The following is a 22,132-nucleotide window of genomic DNA, read 5'->3' as shown; positions in this document are numbered from 1 at the left end:
CCCCCCCTTGTCCTATATAAGTACTCAATGACCCCATGTGACCCCCCCTAGTCCTATATAAGTACTGAATGACCCCATGTGACCCACCCTATTCCTATATAAGTACTAAATGACCCCATGTCTCCCACCCTAGTCGTATATAAGTTCTCCATGACCCCATGTCTCCCACCCTAGTCGTATATAAGTACTCAAAGACCTCAGGTCAGCCAGCCTAGTCCTATATAAGTACTCAATGACCCCATGTGACCCCCCCATGTCCTATATAAATACTAAATGACCCCATGTCTCCCACCCTAGTCGTATATAAGTACTCAATGACCCCATGCGACCCCCCCATGTCCTATATAAGTACTCAATGACCCCATGTGACCCTCCTAGTCCTATATAAGTACTCAATGACCCCATGTGATCCACCCTAGTCTTATATAAGTACTCAATGACCCCATGTGACCCCCCCTAGTCCTATATAAGTACTCTATGACCCCATGTGACCCACCCTAGTCCTATATAAGTACTCAATGACCCCATGCGACCCCCCCCCCCCCATGTCCTATATAAGTACTCAATGACCCCATGTGACCCCCCTAGTCCTATATAAGTACTCAATGACCCCATGTGATCCACCCTAGTCTTATATAAGTACTCAATCACCCCATGTGACCCACCCTAGTACTATATAAGTACTCAATGATTCCATGTGACCACACTTAGTCCTATCTAAGTACTCAATGACCCCGTGTGACCCAGCCTAGTCCTATATAAGTCCTCGATGACCCCATGTGACCTACTCTAGTCCCATGTAAGGACTCAATGACCCCATGTGACCCACCCTAGTCCTATATAAGTACTCAATGACGGCATGTGACCCACCATAGTCCTATATAAGTACTCAATGACCCCATGTGACCCCCCCTAGTCCTATATAAGCACTGAATGACCCCATGTGACCCACCCTATTCCTATATAAGTACTAAATGACCCCATGTCTCCCACCCTAGTCGTATATAAGTTCTCCATGACCCCATGTCTCCCACCCTAGTCGTATATAAGTACTCAAAGACCTCAGGTCAGCCAGCCTAGTCCTATATAAGTACTCAATGACCCCATGTGACCCCCCCATGTCCTATATAAATACTAAATGACCCCATGTCTCCCACCCTAGTCGTATATAAGTTCTCCATGACCCTATGTCTCCCACCCTAGTCGTATATAAGTACTCAATGACCCCAGGTCAGCCACCCTAGTCCTATATAAGTACTCAATGACCCCATGCGACCCCCCCCCCCCATGACCTATATAAGTACTCAATGACCCCATGTGACCATCCTAGTCCTATATAAGTACTCAATGACCCCATGCGACCCCCCCATGTCCTATATAAGTACTCAATGACCCCATGTGACCCTCCTAGTCCTATATAAGTACTCAATGACCCCATGTGACCCACCCTAGTCTTATATAAGTACTCAATGACCCCATGTGACCCACCCTAGTATTATATAAGTACTCATTGAATCCATGTGACCACACCTAGTCCTATCTAAGTACTCAATAACCCCGTGTGACCCAGCCTAGTCCTAAATAAGTACTCGATGACCCCATGTGACCCACCCTATTCCTAAATAAATACTCAATGACCCCATGTGACCCTCCTTAGTCCTATATAAGTACTCAATGACCCCATGTGACCAACATTAGTCCTATATAAGTACTCAATGACCCCATGTGACCCACCCTAGTCCTATATAAATACTCAATGACCCAATCTGACCCACCCTAGTCCTATATAAGTACTCAATGACCCCATGTGACCCACCCTATTCCTGTATAAATACTCAATGACCCCATGTGACTCCCCTAGTCCTATATAAGTACTCAATGACCCCATGTGACCCACCCTAGTCCAATATAAGTACTCAATGACCCCATGTGACCCACCCTAGTCCTAAATAAGTACTCGATGACCCCATGTGACCCCCCTAGTCCTATATAAGTACTCATTGACCCCATGTGACCCACCCTAGTCTTATATAAGTACTCAATGACCACATGTGACCCACCCTAGTACTATATAAGTACTCAATGACTCCATGTGACCACACCTAGTCCTATCTAAGAACTCAATGACCCCGTTCGACCCAGTCTAGTCCTATATAAGTACTCATTGACTCCAGGTCAGCCACCCTAGTCCTATATAAGTACTCAATGACCCCATGTGACCCCCCCTAGTCCTATATAAGTACTCAATGACCCCAGGTCAGCCACCCTAGTCCTATATGAGTACTCAATGACCCCATGTGACCCCCCCTAGTCCTATATAAGTACTCTATGACCCCATGTGACCCACCCTAGTCCTATATAAGTACTCAATGACCCCATGCGACCCCCCCCCCATGTCCTATATAAGTACTCAATGACCCCATGTGACCCCCCTAGTCCTATATAAGTACTCAATGACCCCATGTGATCCACCCTAGTCTTATATAAGTACTCAATCACCCCATGTGACCCACCCTAGTACTATATAAGTACTCAATGATTCCATGTGACCACACTTAGTCCTATCTAAGTACTCAATGACCCCGTGTGACCCAGCCTAGTCCTATATAAGTCCTCGATGACCCCATGTGACCCACTCTAGTCCCATGTAAGGACTCAATGACCCCATGTGACCCACCCTAGTCCTATATAAGTACTCAATGACGGCATGTGACCCACCATAGTCCTATATAAGTACTCAATGACCCCATGTGACCCCCCCTAGTCCTATATAAGTACTGAATGACCCCATGTGACCCACCCTATTCCTATATAAGTACTAAATGACCCCATGTCTCCCACCCTAGTCGTATATAAGTTCTCCATGACCCCATGTCTCCCACCCTAGTCGTATATAAGTACTCAAAGACCTCAGGTCAGCCAGCCTAGTCCTATATAAGTACTCAATGACCCCATGTGACCCCCCCATGTCCTATATAAATACTAAATGACCCCATGTCTCCCACCCTAGTCGTATATAAGTTCTCCATGACCCTATGTCTCCCACCCTAGTCGTATATAAGTACTCAATGACCCCAGGTCAGCCACCCTAGTCCTATATAAGTACTCAATGACCCCATGCGACCCCCCCCCCATGTCCTATATAAGTACTCAATGACCCCATGTGACCATCCTAGTCCTATATAAGTACTCAATGACCCCATGCGACCCCCCCATGTCCTATATAAGTACTCAATGACCCCATGTGACCCTCCTAGTCCTATATAAGTACTCAATGACCCCATGTGACCCACCCTAGTCTTATATAAGTACTCATTGAATCCATGTGACCACACCTAGTCCTATCTAAGTACTCAATAACCCCGTGTGACCCAGCCTAGTCCTAAATAAGTACTCGATGACCCCATGTGACCCACCCTATTCCTAAATAAATACTCAATGACCCCATGTGACCCCTCCTTACTCCTATATAAGTACTCAATGACCCCATGTGACCAACATTAGTCCTATATAAGTACTCAATGACCCCATGTGACCCACCCTAGTCCTATATAAATACTCAATGACCCAATCTGACCCACCCTAGTCCTATATAAGTACTCAATGACCCCATGTGACCCACCCTATTCCTGTATAAGTACTCAATGACCCCATGTGACTCCCCTAGTCCTATATAAGTACTCAATGACCCCATGTGACCCACCCTAGTCCAATATAAGTACTCAATGACCCCATGTGACCCACCCTAGTCCAATATAAGTACTCAATGACCCCAAGTGACCCCCCCTAGTCCTATATAAGTACTCAATGACCCCATGTGACCCACCCTATTCCTATATAAGTACTCAATGACAACATGTGACCCACCCTAGTCTTATATAAGTAGTCGATGACCCCATGTGACCCACCCTAGTCCTATATAAGTACTCAATGACGGCATGTGACCCACCTTAGTCCTATATAAGTACTCAATGACCCCATGTGACCCCCCTAGTCCTATATAAGTACTCAATGACCCCAGCTCAGCCACCCTAGTCCTATATAAGTACTCAATGACCCCATGTGACCCCCCCTAGTCCTATATAAGTACTCAATAACCGCAGGTCAGCCACCCTAGTCCTATATAAGTACTAAATGACCCCATGTGACCCCCCCCCTTGTCCTATATAAGTACTCAATGACCCCATGTGACCCCCCCTAGTCCTATATAAGTACTCAATAACCCCATGTGACCCACCCTAGTCTTATATAAGTACTCGATGACCCCATGTGACCCACCCTAGTCCTATATAAGTACTCAATGACGGCATGTGACCCACCTTAGTCCTATATAAGTACTCAATGACCCCATGTGACCCCCCTAGTCTTATATAAGTACTCAATGACCCAGCTCAGCCACCCTAGTCCTATATAAGTACTCAATGACCCCATGTGACCCCCCCCCTTGTCCTATATAAGTACTCAATGACCCCATGTGACCCCCCCTAGTCCTAAATAAGTACTAAATGAAATCATGTCTCCCACCCTAGTCGTATATAAGTTCTCCATGACGCCATGTGAGCCACCCTAGTCCTATATAAGTACTCAATGACCCCATGTGACCCCCCCTAGTCCTATATAAGTACTCAATGACCACAGGTCAGCCACCCTAGTCCTATATAAGTACTCATTGACCCCATGTGACCCACCCTAGTCTTATATAAGTACTCAATGACCACATGTGACCCACCCTAGTACTATATAAGTACTCAATGACTCCATGTGACCACACCTAGTCCTATCTAAGAACTCAATGACCCCGTTCGACCCAGTCTAGTCCTATATAAGTACTCATTGACTCCAGGTCAGCCACCCTAGTCCTATATAAGTACTCAATGACCCCATGTGACCCCCCCTAGTCCTATATAAGTACTCAATGACCCCAGGTCAGCCACCCTAGTCCTATATAAGTACTCAATGACCCCATGTGACCCCCCCTAGTCCTATATAAGTACTCTATGACCCCATGTGACCCACCCTAGTCCTATATAAGTACTCAATGACCCCATGCGACCCCCCCCATGTCCTATATAAGTACTCAATGACCCCATGTGACCCCCCTAGTCCTATATAAGTACTCAATGACCCCATGTGATCCACCCTAGTCTTATATAAGTACTCAATCACCCCATGTGACCCACCCTAGTACTATATAAGTACTCAATGATTCCATGTGACCACACTTAGTCCTATCTAAGTACTCAATGACCCCGTGTGACCCAGCCTAGTCCTATATAAGTCCTCGATGACCCCATGTGACCCACTCTAGTCCCATGTAAGGACTCAATGACCCCATGTGACCCACCCTAGTCCTATATAAGTACTCAATGACGGCATGTGACCCACCATAGTCCTATATAAGTACTCAATGACCCCATGTGACCCCCCCTAGTCCTATATAAGTACTCAATGACCCCAGGTCAGCCACCCTAGTCCTATATAAGTACTCAATGACCCCAGCTCAGCCACCCTAGTCCTATATAAGTACTCAATGACCCCATGTGACCCCCCCTAGTCCTATATAAGTACTCAATGACCTCAGGTGAGCCACCCTAGTCCTATATAAGTACTCAATGACACCATGTGACCCCCCTAGTCCTATATAAGTACTCAATGACCCCATGTGACCCACCCTAGTCCAATATAAGTACTCAATGACCCCATGTGACCCCCCCTAGTCCTATATAAGTACTCAATGACCCCATGTGACCCACCCTATTCCTGTATAAGTACTCAATGACCCCATGTGACTCCCCTAGTCCTATATAAGTACTCAATCACCCCATGTGACCCACCCTAGTACTATATAAGTACTCAATGATTCCATGTGACCACACTTAGTCCTATCTAAGTACTCAATGACCCCGTGTGACCCAGCCTAGTCCTATATAAGTCCTCGATGACCCCATGTGACCCACTCTAGTCCCATGTAAGGACTCAATGACCCCATGTGACCCACCCTAGTCCTATATAAGTACTCAATGACGGCATGTGACCCACCATAGTCCTATATAAGTACTCAATGACCCCATGTGACCCCCCCTAGTCCTATATAAGTACTCAATGACCCCAGGTCAGCCACCCTAGTCCTATATAAGTACTCAATGACCCCATGTGACCCCCCCTAGTCCTATATAAGTACTCAATGACCTCAGGTGAGCCACCCTAGTCCTATATAAGTACTCAATGACACCATGTGACCCCCCTAGTCCTATATAAGTACTCAATGACCCCATGTGACCCACCCTAGTCCAATATAAGTACTCAATGACCCCATGTGACCCCCCCTAGTCCTATATAAGTACTCAATGACCCCATGTGACCCACCCTATTCCTGTATAAGTACTCAATGACCCCATGTGACTCCCCTAGTCCTATATAAGTACTCAATGACCCCATGTGACCCACCCTAGTCCAATATAAGTACTCAATGACCCCATGTGACCCACCCTAGTCCAATATAAGTACTCAATAACCCCAAGTGACCCCCCCTAGTCCTATATAAATACTCAATGACCCCATGTGACCCACCCTATTCCTATATAAGTACTCAATGACCCCATGTGACCCACCCTAGTCTTATATAAGTACTCAATGACCCCATGTGACCCACCCTAGTATTATATAAATACTCATTGAATCCATGTGACCACACCTAGTCCTATCTAAGTACTCAATAACCCCGTGTGACCCAGCCTAGTCCTAAATAAGTACTCGATGACCCCATGTGACCCACTCTAGTCCCATGTAAGGACTCAATGACCCCATGTGATCCACCCTATTCCTAAATAAATACTCAATGACCCCATGTGACCCCTCCTTAGTCCTATATAAGTACTCAATGACCCCATGTGACCAACATTAGTCCTATATAAGTACTCAATGACTCCATGTGACCCACCCTAGTCCTATATAAATACTCAATGACCCAATCTGACCCACCCTAGTCCTATATAAGTACTCAATGACCCCATGTGACCCACCCTATTCCTGTATAAGTACTCAATGACCCTATGTGACTCCCCTAGTCCTATATAAGTACTCAATGACCCCATGTGACCCACCCTATTCCTGTATAAGTACTCAATGACCCCATGTGACTCCCCTAGTCCTATATAAGTACTCAATGACCCCATGTGACCCACCCTAGTCCAATATAAGTACTCAATGACCCAATGTGACCCACCCTAGTCCAATATAAGTACTCAATGACCCCAAGTGACCCCCCCTAGTCCTATATAAGTACTCAATGACCCCATGTGACCCACCCTATTCCTATATAAGTACTCAATGACCACATGTGACCCACCCTAGTCTTATATAAGTACTCGATGACCCCATGTGACCCACCCTAGTCCTATATAAGTACTCAATGACGGCATGTGACCCACCTTAGTCCTATATAAGTACTCAATGACCCCATGTGACCCCCTAGTCCTATATAAGTACTCAATGACCCCAGCTCAGCCACCCTAGTCCTATATAAGTACTCAATGACCCCATGTGACCCCCCCTAGTCCTATATAAGTACTCAATAACCGCAGGTCAGCCACCCTAGTCCTATATAAGTACTCAATGACCCCATGTGACCCCCCCCTTGTCCTATATAAGTACTCAATGACCCCATGTGACCCCCCCTAGTCCTATATAAGTACTCAATGACCCCATGTGACCCACCCTAGTCTTATATAAGTACTCGATGACCCCATGTGACCCACCCTAGTCCTATATAAGTACTCAATGACGGCATGTGACCCACCTTAGTCCTATATAAGTACTCAATGACCCCATGTGACCCCCCTAGTCTTATATAAGTACTCAATGACCCCAGCTCAGCCACCCTAGTCCTATATAAGTACTCAATGACCACATGTGACCCCCCCTAGTCCTATATAAGTACTCAATAACCGCAGGTCAGCCACCCTAGTCCTATATAAGTACTCAATGACCCCATGTGACCCCCCCCCTTGTCCTATATAAGTACTCAATGACCCCATGTGACCCCCCCTAGTCCTATATAAGTACTCAATGACCCCATGTGACCCCCCTTAGTCCTATATAAGTACTCAATGACCTCAGGTCAGCCACCCTAGTCCTATATAAGTACTCAGAGACCCCCCCTAGTCCTATATAAGTACTCAATGACCCCATGTGACCCACCCTAGTCCTATATAAGTACTCAATGACCCCATGCGACCCCCCCATGTCCTATATAAGTACTCAATGACCCCATGTGACCCCCCTAGTCCTATATAAGTACTCATTGACCCATGTGACCCACCCTAGTCTTATATAAGTACTCAATGACCACATGTGACCCACCCTAGTACTATATAAGTACTCAATGACTCCATGTGACCACACCTAGTCCTATCTAAGAACTCAATGACCCCGTTCGACCCAGTCTAGTCCTATATAAGTACTCATTGACTCCAGGTCAGCCACCCTAGTCCTATATAAGTACTCAATGACCCCATGTGACCCCCCCTAGTCCTATATAAGTACTCAATGACCACAGGTCAGCCACCCTAGTCCTATATAAGTACTCAATGACCCCATGTGACCCCCCCTAGTCCTATATAAGTACTCTATGACCCCATGTGACCCACCCTAGTCCTATATAAGTACTCAATGACCCCATGCGACCCCCCCCATGTCCTATATAAGTACTCAATGACCCCATGTGACCCCCCTAGTCCTATATAAGTACTCAATGACCCCATGTGATCCACCCTAGTCTTATATAAGTACTCAATCACCCCATGTGACCCACCCTAGTACTATATAAGTACTCAATGACCTCAGGTCAGCCACCCTAGTCCTATATAAGTACTCAATGACACCATGTGACCCCTCTAGTCCTATATAAGTACTCAATGACCCCATGTGACCCACCCTAGTCCAATATAAGTACTCAATGACCCCATGTGACCCCCCCTAGTCCTATATAAGTACTCAATGACCCCATGTGACCCACCCTATTCCTGTATAAGTACTCAATGACCCCATGTGACTCCCCTAGTCCTATATAAGTACTCAATGACCCCATGTGACCCACCCTAGTCCAATATAAGTACTCAATGACCCCATGTGACCCACCCTAGTCCAATATAAGTACTCAATAACCCCAAGTGACCCCCCCTAGTCCTATATAAATACTCAATGACCCCATGTGACCCACCCTATTCCTATATAAGTACTCAATGACCACATGTGACCCACCCTAGTCTTATATAAGTACTCAATGACCCCATGTGACCCACCCTATTCCTATATAAGTACTCAATGACGGCATGTGACCCACCTTAGTCCTATATAAGTACTCAATGACCCCGTGTGACCCCCCTAGTCATATATAAGTACTCAATGACCCCAGCTCAGCCAACCTAGTCCTATATAAGTACTCAATGACCCCATGTGACCCCCCCTAGTCCTATATAAGTACTCAATGACCTCAGGTCAGCCACCCTAGTCCTATATAAGTACTCAATGACACCATGTGACCCCCCTAGTCCTATATAAGTACTCAATGACCCCATGTGACCCACCCTAGTCCAATATAAGTACTCAATGACCCCATGTGACCCCCCCTAGTCCTATATAAGTACTCAATGACCCCATGTGACCCACCCTATTCCTGTATAAGTACTCAATGACCCCATGTGACTCCCCTAGTCCTATATAAGTACTCAATGACCCCATGTGACCCACCCTAGTCCAATATAAGTACTCAATGACCCCATGTGACCCACCCTAGTCCAATATAAGTACTCAATAACCCCAAGTGACCCCCCCTAGTCCTATATAAATACTCAATGACCCCATGTGACCCACCCTAGTCCAATATAAGTACTCAATGACCCCATGTGACCCACCCTAGTCCAATATAAGTACTCAATAACCCCAAGTGACCCCCCCTAGTCCTATATAAATACTCAATGACCCCATGTGACCCACCCTATTCCTATATAAGTACTCAATGACCACATGTGACCCACCCTAGTCTTATATAAGTACTCAATGACCCCATGTGACCCACCCTATTCCTATATAAGTACTCAATGACGGCATGTGACCCACCTTAGTCCTATATAAGTACTCAATGACCCCGTGTGACCCCCCTAGTCATATATAAGTACTCAATGACCCCAGCTCAGCCAACCTAGTCCTATATAAGTACTCAATGACCCCATGTGACCCCCCCTAGTCCTATATAAGTACTCAATGACCTCAGGTCAGCCACCCTAGTCCTATATAAGTACTCAATGACACCATGTGACCCCCCTAGTCCTATATAAGTACTCAATGACCCCATGTGACCCACCCTAGTCCAATATAAGTACTCAATGACCCCATGTGACCCCCCCTAGTCCTATATAAGTACTCAATGACCCCATGTGACCCACCCTATTCCTGTATAAGTACTCAATGACCCCATGTGACTCCCCTAGTCCTATATAAGTACTCAATGACCCCATGTGACCCACCCTAGTCCAATATAAGTACTCAATGACCCCATGTGACCCACCCTAGTCCAATATAAGTACTCAATAACCCCAAGTGACCCCCCCTAGTCCTATATAAATACTCAATGACCCCATGTGACCCACCCTATTCCTATATAAGTACTCAATGACCCCATGTGACCCACCCTAGTCTTATATAAGTACTCAATGACCCCATGTGACCCACCCTAGTATTATATAAGTACTCATTGAATCCATGTGACCACACCTAGTCCTATCTAAGTACTCAATAACCCCGTGTGACCCAGCCTAGTCCTAAATAAGTACTCGATGACCCCATGTGACCCACTCTAGTCCCATATAAGGACTCAATGACCCCATGTGATCCACCCTATTCCTAAATAAATACTCAATGACCCCATGTGACCCCTCCTTAGTCCTATATAAGTACTCAATGACCCCATGTGACCAACATTAGTCCTATATAAGTACTCAATGACCCCATGTGACCCACCCTAGTCCTATATAAATACTCAATGACCCAATCTGACCCACCCTAGTCCTATATAAGTACTCAATGACCCCATGTGACCCACCCTATTCCTGTATAAGTACTCAATGACCCCATGTGACTCCCCTAGTCCTATATAAGTACTCAATGACCCCATGTGACCCACCCTAGTCCAATATAAGTACTCAATGACCCCAAGTGACCCCCCCTAGTCCTATATAAGTACTCAATGACCCCATGTGACCCACCCTATTCCTATATAAGTACTCAATGACCACATGTGACCCACCCTAGTCTTATATAAGTACTCGATGACCCCATGTGACCCACCCTAGTCCGATATAAGTACTCAATGACGGCATGTGACCCACCTTAGTCCTATATAAGTACTCAATGACCCCATGTGACCCCCTAGTCCTATATAAGTACTCAATGACCCCAGCTCAGCCACCCTAGTCCTATATAAGTACTCAATGACCCCATGTGACCCCCCCTAGTCCTATATAAGTACTCAATAACCGCAGGTCAGCCACCCTAGTCCTATATAAGTACTCAATGACCCCATGTGACCCCCCCCCTTGTCCTATATAAGTACTCAATGACCCCATGTGACCCCCCCTAGTCCTATATAAGTACTCAATGACACCATGTGACCCACCCTAGTCTTATATAAGTACTCGATGACCCCATGTGACCCACCCTAGTCCTATATAAGTACTCAATGACGGCATGTGACCCACCTTAGTCCTATATAAGTACTCAATGACCCCATGTGACCCCCCTAGTCTTATATAAGTACTCAATGACCCCAGCTCAGCCACCCTAGTCCTATATAAGTACTCAATGACCCCATGTGACCCCCCCTAGTCCTATATAAGTACTCAATAACCGCAGGTCAGCCACCCTAGTCCTATATAAGTACTCAATGACCCCATGTGACCCCCCCCTTGTCCTATATAAGTACTCAATGACCCCACGTGACCCCCCCTAGTCCTATATAAGTACTCAGAGACCCCCCCTAGTCCTATATAAGTACTCAATGACCCCATGTGACCCACCCTAGTCCTATATAAGTACTCAATGACCCCATGCGACCCCCCCATGTCCTATATAAGTACTCAATGACCCCATGTGACCCCCCTAGTCCTATATAAGTACTCATTGACCCCATGTGACCCACCCTAGTCTTATATAAGTACTCAATGACCACATGTGACCCACCCTAGTCCTATATAAGTACTCAATGACCTCAGGTCAGCCACCCTAGTCCTATATAAGTACTCAATGACACCATGTGACCCCCCTAGTCCTATATAAGTACTCAATGACCCCATGTGACCCACCCTAGTCCAATATAAGTACTCAATGACCCCATGTGACCCCCCCTAGTCCTATATAAGTACTCAATGACCCCATGTGACCCACCCTATTCCTGTATAAGTACTCAATGACCCCATGTGACTCCCCTAGTCCTATATAAGTACTCAATGACCCCATGTGACCCACCCTAGTCCAATATAAGTACTCAATGACCACATGTGACCCACCCTAGTCCAATATAAGTACTCAATAACCCCAAGTGACCCCCCCTAGTCCTATATAAATACTCAATGACCCCATGTGACCCACCCTATTCCTATATAAGTACTCAATGACCCCATGTGACCCACCCTAGTCTTATATAAGTACTCAATGACCCCATGTGACCCACCCTAGTATTATATAAGTACTCATTGAATCCATGTGACCACACCTAGTCCTATCTAAGTACTCAATAACCCCGTGTGACCCAGCCTAGTCCTAAATAAGTACTCGATGACCCCATGTGACCCACTCTAGTCCCATGTAAGGACTCAATGACCCCATGTGATCCACCCTATTCCTAAATAAATACTCAATGACCCCATGTGACCCCTCCTTAGTCCTATATAAGTACTCAATGACCCCATGTGACCAACAATAGTCCTATATAAGTACTCAATGACCCCATGTGACCCACCCTAGTCCTATATAAATACTCAATGACCCAATCTGACCCACCCTAGTCCTATATAAGTACTCAATGACCCCATGTGACCCACCCTATTCCTGTATAAGTACTCAATGACCCCATGTGACTCCCCTAGTCCTATATAAGTACTCAATGACCCCATGTGACCCACCCTAGTCCAATATAAGTACTCAATGACCCCATGTGACCCACCCTAGTCCAATATAAGTACTCAATGACCCCAAGTGACCCCCCCTAGTCCTATATAAGTACTCAATGACCCCATGTGACCCACCCTATTCCTATATAAGTACTCAATGACCACATGTGACCCACCCTAGTCTTATATAAGTACTCGATGACCCCATGTGACCCACCCTAGTCCAATATAAGTACTCAATGACCCCATGTGACCCACCCTAGTCCAATATAAGTACTCAATGACCCCAAGTGACCCCCCCTAGTCCTATATAAGTACTCAATGACCCCATGTGACCCACCCTATTCCTATATAAGTACTCAATGACCACATGTGACCCACCCTAGTCTTATATAAGTACTCGATGACCCCATGTGACCCACCCTAGTCCTATATAAGTACTCAATGACGGCATGTGACCCACCTTAGTCCTATATAAGTACTCAATGACCCCATGTGACCCCCTAGTCCTATATAAGTACTCAATGACCACATGTGACCCACCCTAGTCTTATATAAGTACTCGATGACCCCATGTGACCCACCCTAGTCCTATATAAGTACTAAATGACCCCATGTGACCCCCCCATGTCCTATATAAGTACTAAATGACCCCATGTCTCCCACCCTAGTCATATATAAGTTCTCCATGACGCCATGGGACCCACCCTAGTCCTATATAAGTACTCAATGACCCCATGTGACCCCCCCTAGTCCTATATAAGTACTCAATGACCCCATGTGACCCACCCTATTCCTATATAAGTTCACAATTACCCCATGTGACCCACCCTAGTCCTATATAAGTACTCAATGACCCCATGTGACCCCCCCATGTCCTATATAAGTACTAAATGACCCCATGTCTCCCACCCTATTCATGTATAAGTACTCAATGACCCCATGTGACCCCCCTAGTCCTATATAAGTACTCAATGACCTCAGGTCAGCCACCCTAGTCCTATATAAGTACTCAATGACCCCATGTGACCCACCCTATTCCTGTATAAGTACTCAATGACCCCATGTCTCCCACCCTAGTCGTATATAAGTTCTCCATGACGCCATGTGACCCACCCTAGTCCTATATAAGTACTCAATGACCCCATGTGACCCCCCCTAGTCCTATATAAGTACTCAATAACCGCAGGTCAGCCACCCTAGTCCTATATAAGTACTCAATGACCCCATGTCTCCCACCCTAGTCGTATATAAGTTCTCCATGACGCCATGTGACCCACCCTAGTCCTATATAAGTACTCAATGACCCCATGTGACCCCCCCTAGTCCTATATAAGTACTCAATAACCGCAGGTCAGCCACCCTAGTCCTATATAAGTACTCAATGACCCCATGTGACCCCCCCTAGTCCTATATAAGTACTCAATAACCGCAGGTCAGCCACCCTAGTCCTATATAAGTACTCAATGACCCCATGTGACCCCCCCCTTGTCCTATATAAGTACTCAATGACCCCATGTGACCCCCCCTAGTCCTATATAAGTACTCAATGACCCCATGTGACCCACCCTAGTCTTATATAAGTACTCGATGACCCCATGTGACCCACCCTAGTCCTATATAAGTACTCAATGACGGCATGTGACCCACCTTAGTCCTATATAAGTACTCAATGACCCCATGTGACCCCCCTAGTCTTATATAAGTACTCAATGACCCCAGCTCAGCCACCCTAGTCCTATATAAGTACTCAATGACCCCATGTGACCCCCCCTAGTCCTATATAAGTACTCAATAATCGCAGGTCAGCCACCCTAGTCCTATATAAGTACTCAATGACCCCATGTGACCCCCCCCTTGTCCTATATAAGTACTCAATGACCCCATGTGACCCCCCCTAGTCCTATATAAGTACTCAGAGACCCCCCCTAGTCCTATATAAGTACTCAATGACCCCATGTGACCCCCCCTAGTCCTATATAAGTACTCAATGACCTCAGGTCAGCCACCCTAGTCCTATATAAGTACTCAGCGACCCCCCCTAGTCCTATATAAGTACTCAATGACCCCATGTGACCCACCCTAGTCCTATATAAGTACTCAATGACCCCATGTGACCCCCGTAGTCTTATATAAGTACTCAATGACCCCAGCTCAGCCACCCTAGTCCTATATAAGTACTCAATGACCCCATGTGACCCCCCCTAGTCCTATATAAGTACTCAATAACCGCAGGTCAGCCACCCTAGTCCTATATAAGTACTCAATGACCCCATGTGACCCCCCCCTTGTCCTATATAAGTACTCAATGACCCCATGTGACCCCCCCTAGTCCTATATAAGTACTCAGAGACCCCCCCTAGTCCTATATAAGTACTCAATGACCCCATGTGACCCCCCCTAGTCCTATATAAGTACTCAATGACCTCAGGTCAGCCACCCTAGTCCTATATAAGTACTCAGAGACCCCCCCTAGTCCTATATAAGTACTCAATGACCCCATGTGACCCACCCTAGTCCTATATAAGTACTCAATGACCCCATGCGACCCCCCCATGTCCTATATAAGTACTCAATGACCCCATGTGACCCCCCTAGTCCTATATAAGTACTCATTGACCCCATGTGACCCACCCTAGTCTTATATAAGTACTCAATGACCACATGTGACCCACCCTAGTACTATATAAGTACTCAATGACTCCATGTGACCACACCTAGTCCTATCTAAGAACTCAATGACCCCGTTCGACCCAGTCTAGTCCTATATAAGTACTCATTGACTCCAGGTCAGCCACCCTAGTCCTATATAAGTACTCAATGACCCCATGTGACCCCCCCTAGTCCTATATAAGTACTCAATGACCCCAGGTCAGCCACCCTAGTCCTATATAAGTACTCAATGACCCCATGTGACCCCCCCTAGTCCTATATAAGTACTCTATGACCCCATGTGACCCACCCTAGTCCTATATAAGTACTCAATGACCCCATGCGACCCCCCCCTAGTCCTATATAAGTACTCAATGACCCCATGTGACCCCCCCTAGTCCTATATAAGTACTCTATGACCCCATGTGACCCACCCTAGTCCTATATAAGTACTCAATGACCCCATGCGACCCCCCCCATGTCCTATATAAGTACTCAATGACCCCATGTGACCCACCCTACTCCTATATAAGTACTCAATGACGGCATGTGACCCACCTTAGTCCTATATAAGTACTCAATGACCCCATGTGACCCCCCTAGTCATATATAAGTACTCAATGACCCCAGCTCAGCCAACCTAGTCCTATATAAGTACTCAATGACCCCATGTGACCCCCCCTAGTCCTATATAAGTACTCAATAACCGCAGGTCAGCCACCCTAGTCCTATATAAGTACTCAATGACCCCATGTGACCCCCCCCTTGTCCTATATAAGTACTCAATGACCCCATGTGACCCCCCCTAGTCCTATATAAGTATTGAATGACCCCATGTGACCCACCCTATTCCTATATAAATACTAAATGACCCCATGTCTCCCACCCTAGTCGTATATAAGTTCTCCATGACCCTATGTCTCCCACCCTAGTCGTATATAAGTACTCAATGACCCCAGGTCAGCCACCCTAGTCCTATATAAGTACTCAATGACCCCATGCGACCCCCCCCCATGTCCTATATAAGTACTCAATGACCCCATGTGACCCTCCTAGTCCTATATAAGTACTCATTGACCCCATGTGACCCACCCTAGTCTTATATAAGTACTCAATGACCACATGTGACCCACCCTAGTACTATATAAGTACTCAATGACTCCATGTGACCACACCTAATTCCTATCTAAGAACTCAATGACCCCGTTCGACCCAGTCTAGTCCTATATAAGTACTCATTGACTCCAGGTCAGCCACCCTAGTCCTATATAAGTACTCAATGACCCCATGTGACCCCCCCTAGTCCTATATAAGTACTCAATGACCCCAGGTCAGCCACCCTAGTCCTATATGAGTACTCAATGACCCCATGTGACCCCCCCTAGTCCTATATAAGTACTCTATGACCCCATGTGACCCATCCTAGTCCTATATAAGTACTCAATGACCCCATGCGACCCCCCCCCATGTCGTATATAAGTACTCAATGACCCCATGTGACCCCCCTAGTCCTATATAAGTACTCAATGACCCCATGTGATCCACCCTAGTCTTATATAAGTACTCAATCACCCCATGTGACCCACCCTAGTACTATATAAGTACTCAATGATTCCATGTGACCACACTTAGTCCTATCTAAGTACTCAATGACCCCGTGTGACCCAGCCTAGTCCTATATAAGTCCTCGATGACCCCATGTGACCCACTCTAGTCCCATGTAAGGACTCAATGACCCCATGTGACCCACCCTAGTCCTATATAAGTACTCAATGACGGCATGTGACCCACCATAGTCCTATATAAGTACTCAATGACCCCATGTGACCCCCCCTAGTCCTATATAAGTACTCAATGACCCCAGGTCAGCCACCCTAGTCCTATATAAGTACTCAATGACCCTAGCTCAGCCACCCTAGTCCTATATAAGTACTCAATGACCCCATGTGACCCCCCCTAGTCCTATATAAGTACTCAATGACCTCAGGTCAGCCACCCTAGTCCTATATAAGTACTCAATGACACCATGTGACCCCCCTAGTTTTATATAAGTACTCAATGACCCCATGTGACCCACCCTAGTCCAATATAAGTACTCAATGACCCCATGTGACCCCCCCTAGTCCTATATAAGTACTCAATAACCGCAGGTCAGCCACCCTAGTCCTATATAAGTACTCAATGACCCCATGTGACCTCCCCCTTGTCCTATATAAGTACTCAATGACCCCATGTGACCCCCCCTAGTCCTATATAAGTACTGAATGACCCCATGTGACCCACCCTATTCCTATATAAGTACTAAATGACCCCATGTCTCCCACCCTAGTCGTATATAAGTTCTCCATGACCCCATGTCTCCCACCCTAGTCGTATATAAGTACTCAAAGACCTCAGGTCAGCCAGCCTAGTCCTATATAAGTACTCAATGACCCCATGTGACCCCCCCATGTCCTATATAAATACTAAATGACCCCATGTCTCCCACCCTAGTCGTATATAAGTTCTCCATGACCCTATGTCTCCCACCCTAGTCGTATATAAGTACTCAATGACCCCAGGTCAGCCACCCTAGTCCTATATAAGTACTCAATGACCCCATGCGACCCCCCCCCCCATGTCCTATATAAGTACTCAATGACCCCATGTGACCATCCTAGTCCTATATAAGTACTCAATGACCCCATGCGACCCCCCCATGTCCTATATAAGTACTCAATGACCCCATGTGACCCTCCTAGTCCTATATAAGTACTCAATGACCCCATGTGACCCACCCTAGTCTTATATAAGTACTCAATGACCCCATGTGACCCACCCTAGTATTATATAAGTACTCATTGAATCCATGTGACCACACCTAGTCCTATCTAAGTACTCAATAACCCCGTGTGACCCAGCCTAGTCCTAAATAAGTACTCGATGACCCCATGTGACCCACTCTAGTCCCATGTAAGGACTCAATGACCCCATGTGACCCACCCTTTTCCTAAATAAATACTCAATGACCCCATGTGACCCATCCTTAGTCCTATATAAGTACTCAATGACCCCATGTGACCAACATTAGTCCTATATAAGTACTCAATGACCACATGTGACCCACCCTAGTCCTATATAAATACTCAATGACCCAATCTGACCCACCCTAGTCCTATATAAGTACTCAATGACCCCATGTGACCCACCCTATTCCTGTATAAGTACTCAATGACCCCATGTGACTCCCCTAGTCCTATATAAGTACTCAATGACCCCATGTGACCCACCCTAGTCCAATATAAGTACTCAATGACCCCATGTGACCCACCCTAGTCCAATATAAGTACTCAATGACCCCAAGTGACCCCCCCTAGTCCTATATAAGTACTCAATGACCCCATGTGACCCACCCTATTCCTATATAAGTACTCAATGACCACATGTGACCCACCCTAGTCTTATATAAGTAGTCGATGACCCCATGTGACCCACCCTAGTCCTATATAAGTACTCAATGACGGCATGTGACCCACCTTAGTCCTATATAAGTACTCAATGACCCCATGTGACCCCCCTAGTCCTATATAAGTACTCAATGACCCCAGCTCAGCCACCCTAGTCCTATATAAGTACTCAATGACCCCATGTGACCCCCCCTAGTCCTATATAAGTACTCAATAACCGCAGGTCAGCCACCCTAGTCCTATATAAGTACTCAATGACCCCATGTGACCCCCCCCTTGTCCTATATAAGTACTCAATGACCCCATGTGACCCCCCCTAGTCCTATATAAGTACTCAATGACCCCATGCGACCCACCCTAGTCTTATATAAGTACTCGATGACCCCATGTGACCCACCCTAGTCCTATATAAGTACTCAATGACGGCATGTGACCCACCTTAGTCCTATATAAGTACTCAATGACCCCATGTGACCCCCCTAGTCTTATATAAGTACTCAATGACCCAGCTCAGCCACCCTAGTCCTATATAAGTACTCAATGACCCCATGTGACCCCCCCTAGTCCTATATAAGTACTCAATAACCGCAGGTCAGCCACCCTAGTCCTATATAAGTACTCAATGACCCCATGTGACCCCCCCCTTGTCCTATATAAGTACTCAATGACCCCATGTGACCCCCCCTAGTCCTATATAAGTACTAAATGAAATCATGTCTCCCACCCTAGTCGTATATAAGTTCTCCATGACGCCATGTGAGCCACCCTAGTCCTATATAAGTACTCAATGACCCCATGTGACCCCCCCTAGTCCTATATAAGTACTCAATGACCTCAGGTCAGCCACCCTAGTCCTATATAAGTACTCAGAGACCCCCCCTAGTCCTATATAAGTACTCAATGACCCCATGTGACCCCCCCTAGTCCTATATAAGTACTAAATGAAATCATGTCTCCCACCCTAGTCGTATATAAGTTCTCCATGACGCCATGTGAGCCACCCTAGTCCTATATAAGTACTCAATGACCCCATGCGACCCCCCCATGTCCTATATAAGTACTCAATGACCCCATGTGACCCCCCTAGTCCTATATAAGTACTCATTGACCCCATGTGACCCACCCTAGTCTTATATAAGTACTCAATGACCACATGTGACCCACCCTAGTACTATATAAGTACTCAATGACTCCATGTGACCACACCTAGTCCTATCTAAGAACTCAATGACCCCGTTCGACCCAGTCTAGTCCTATGTAAGTACTCATTGACTCCAGGTCAGCCACCCTAGTCCTATATAAGTACTCAATGACCCCGTGTGACCCCCCCTAGTCCTATATAAGTACTCAATGACCCCAGGTCAGCCACCCTATTCCTATATAAGTACTCAATGACCACATGTGACCCACCCTAGTCTTATATAAGTACTCAATGACCCCATGCGACCCCCCCATGTCCTATATAAGTACTCAATGACCCCATGTGACCCCCCTAGTCCTATATAAGTACTCATTGACCCCATGTGACCCACCCTAGTCTTATATAAGTACTCAATGACCACATGTGACCCACCCTAGTACTATATAAGTACTCAATGACTCCATGTGACCCACCCTATTCCTGTATAAGTACTCAATGACCCCATGTGACTCCCCTAGTCCTATATAAGTACTCAATGACCCCATGTGACCCACCCTAGTCCAATATAAGTACTCAATGACCCCATGTGACCCACCCTAGTCCAATATAAGTACTCAATGACCCCAATTGACCCCCCCTAGTCCTATATAAGTACTCAATGACCCCATGTGACCCACCCTATTCCTATATAAGTACTCAATGACCACATGTGACCCACCCTAGTCTTATATAAGTACTCGATGACCCCATGTGACCCACCCTAGTCCTATATAAGTACTCAATGACGGCATGTGACCCACCTTAGTCCTATATAAGTACTCAATGACCCCATGTGACCCCCCTAGTCCTATATAAGTACTCAATGACCCCAGCTCAGCCACCCTAGTCCTATATAAGTACTCAATGACCCCATGTGACCCCCCCTAGTCCTATATAAGTACTCAATAACCGCAGGTCAGCCACCCTAGTCCTATATAAGTACTCAATGACCCCATGTGACCCCCCCCTTGTCCTATATAAGTACTCAATGACCCCATGTGACCCCCCCTAGTCCTATATAAGTACTCAATGACCCCATGTGACCCACCCTAGTCTTATATAAGTACTCGATGACCCCATGTGACCCACCCTAGTCCTATATAAGTACTCAATGACGGCATGTGACCCACCTTAGTCCTATATAAGTACTCAATGACCCCATGTGACCCCCCTAGTCTTATATAAGTACTCAATGACCCCAGCTCAGCCACCCTAGTCCTATATAAGTACTCAATGACCCCATGTGACCCCCCCTAGTCCTATATAAGTACTCAATAACCGCAGGTCAGCCACCCTAGTCCTATATAAGTACTCAATGACCCCATGTGACCCCCCCCTTGTCCTATATAAGTACTCAATGACCCCATGTGACCCCCCCTAGTCCTATATAAGTACTAAATGAAATCATGTCTCCCACCCTAGTCGTATATAAGTTCTCCATGACGCCATGTGAGCCACCCTAGTCCTATATAAGTACTCAATGACCCCATGTGACCCCCCCTAGTCCTATATAAGTACTCAATGACCTCAGGTCAGCCACCCTAGTCCTATATAAGTACTCAGAGACCCCCCCTAGTCCTATATAAGTACTCAATGACCCCATGTGACCCACCCTAGTCCTTTATAAGTACTCAATGACCCCATGCGACCCCCCCATGTCCTATATAAGTACTCAATGACCCCATGTG

Source organism: Prorops nasuta, unplaced genomic scaffold (assembly GCF_024137725.1).
Source record: "Prorops nasuta isolate Cenicafe-Biocafe unplaced genomic scaffold, Cenicafe_Pnas_1.2 PNAS00001, whole genome shotgun sequence".
In the NCBI taxonomy this organism is placed as follows: domain Eukaryota; kingdom Metazoa; phylum Arthropoda; class Insecta; order Hymenoptera; family Bethylidae; genus Prorops; species Prorops nasuta.
Note: the sequence above shows the minus strand (reverse complement) of the source record.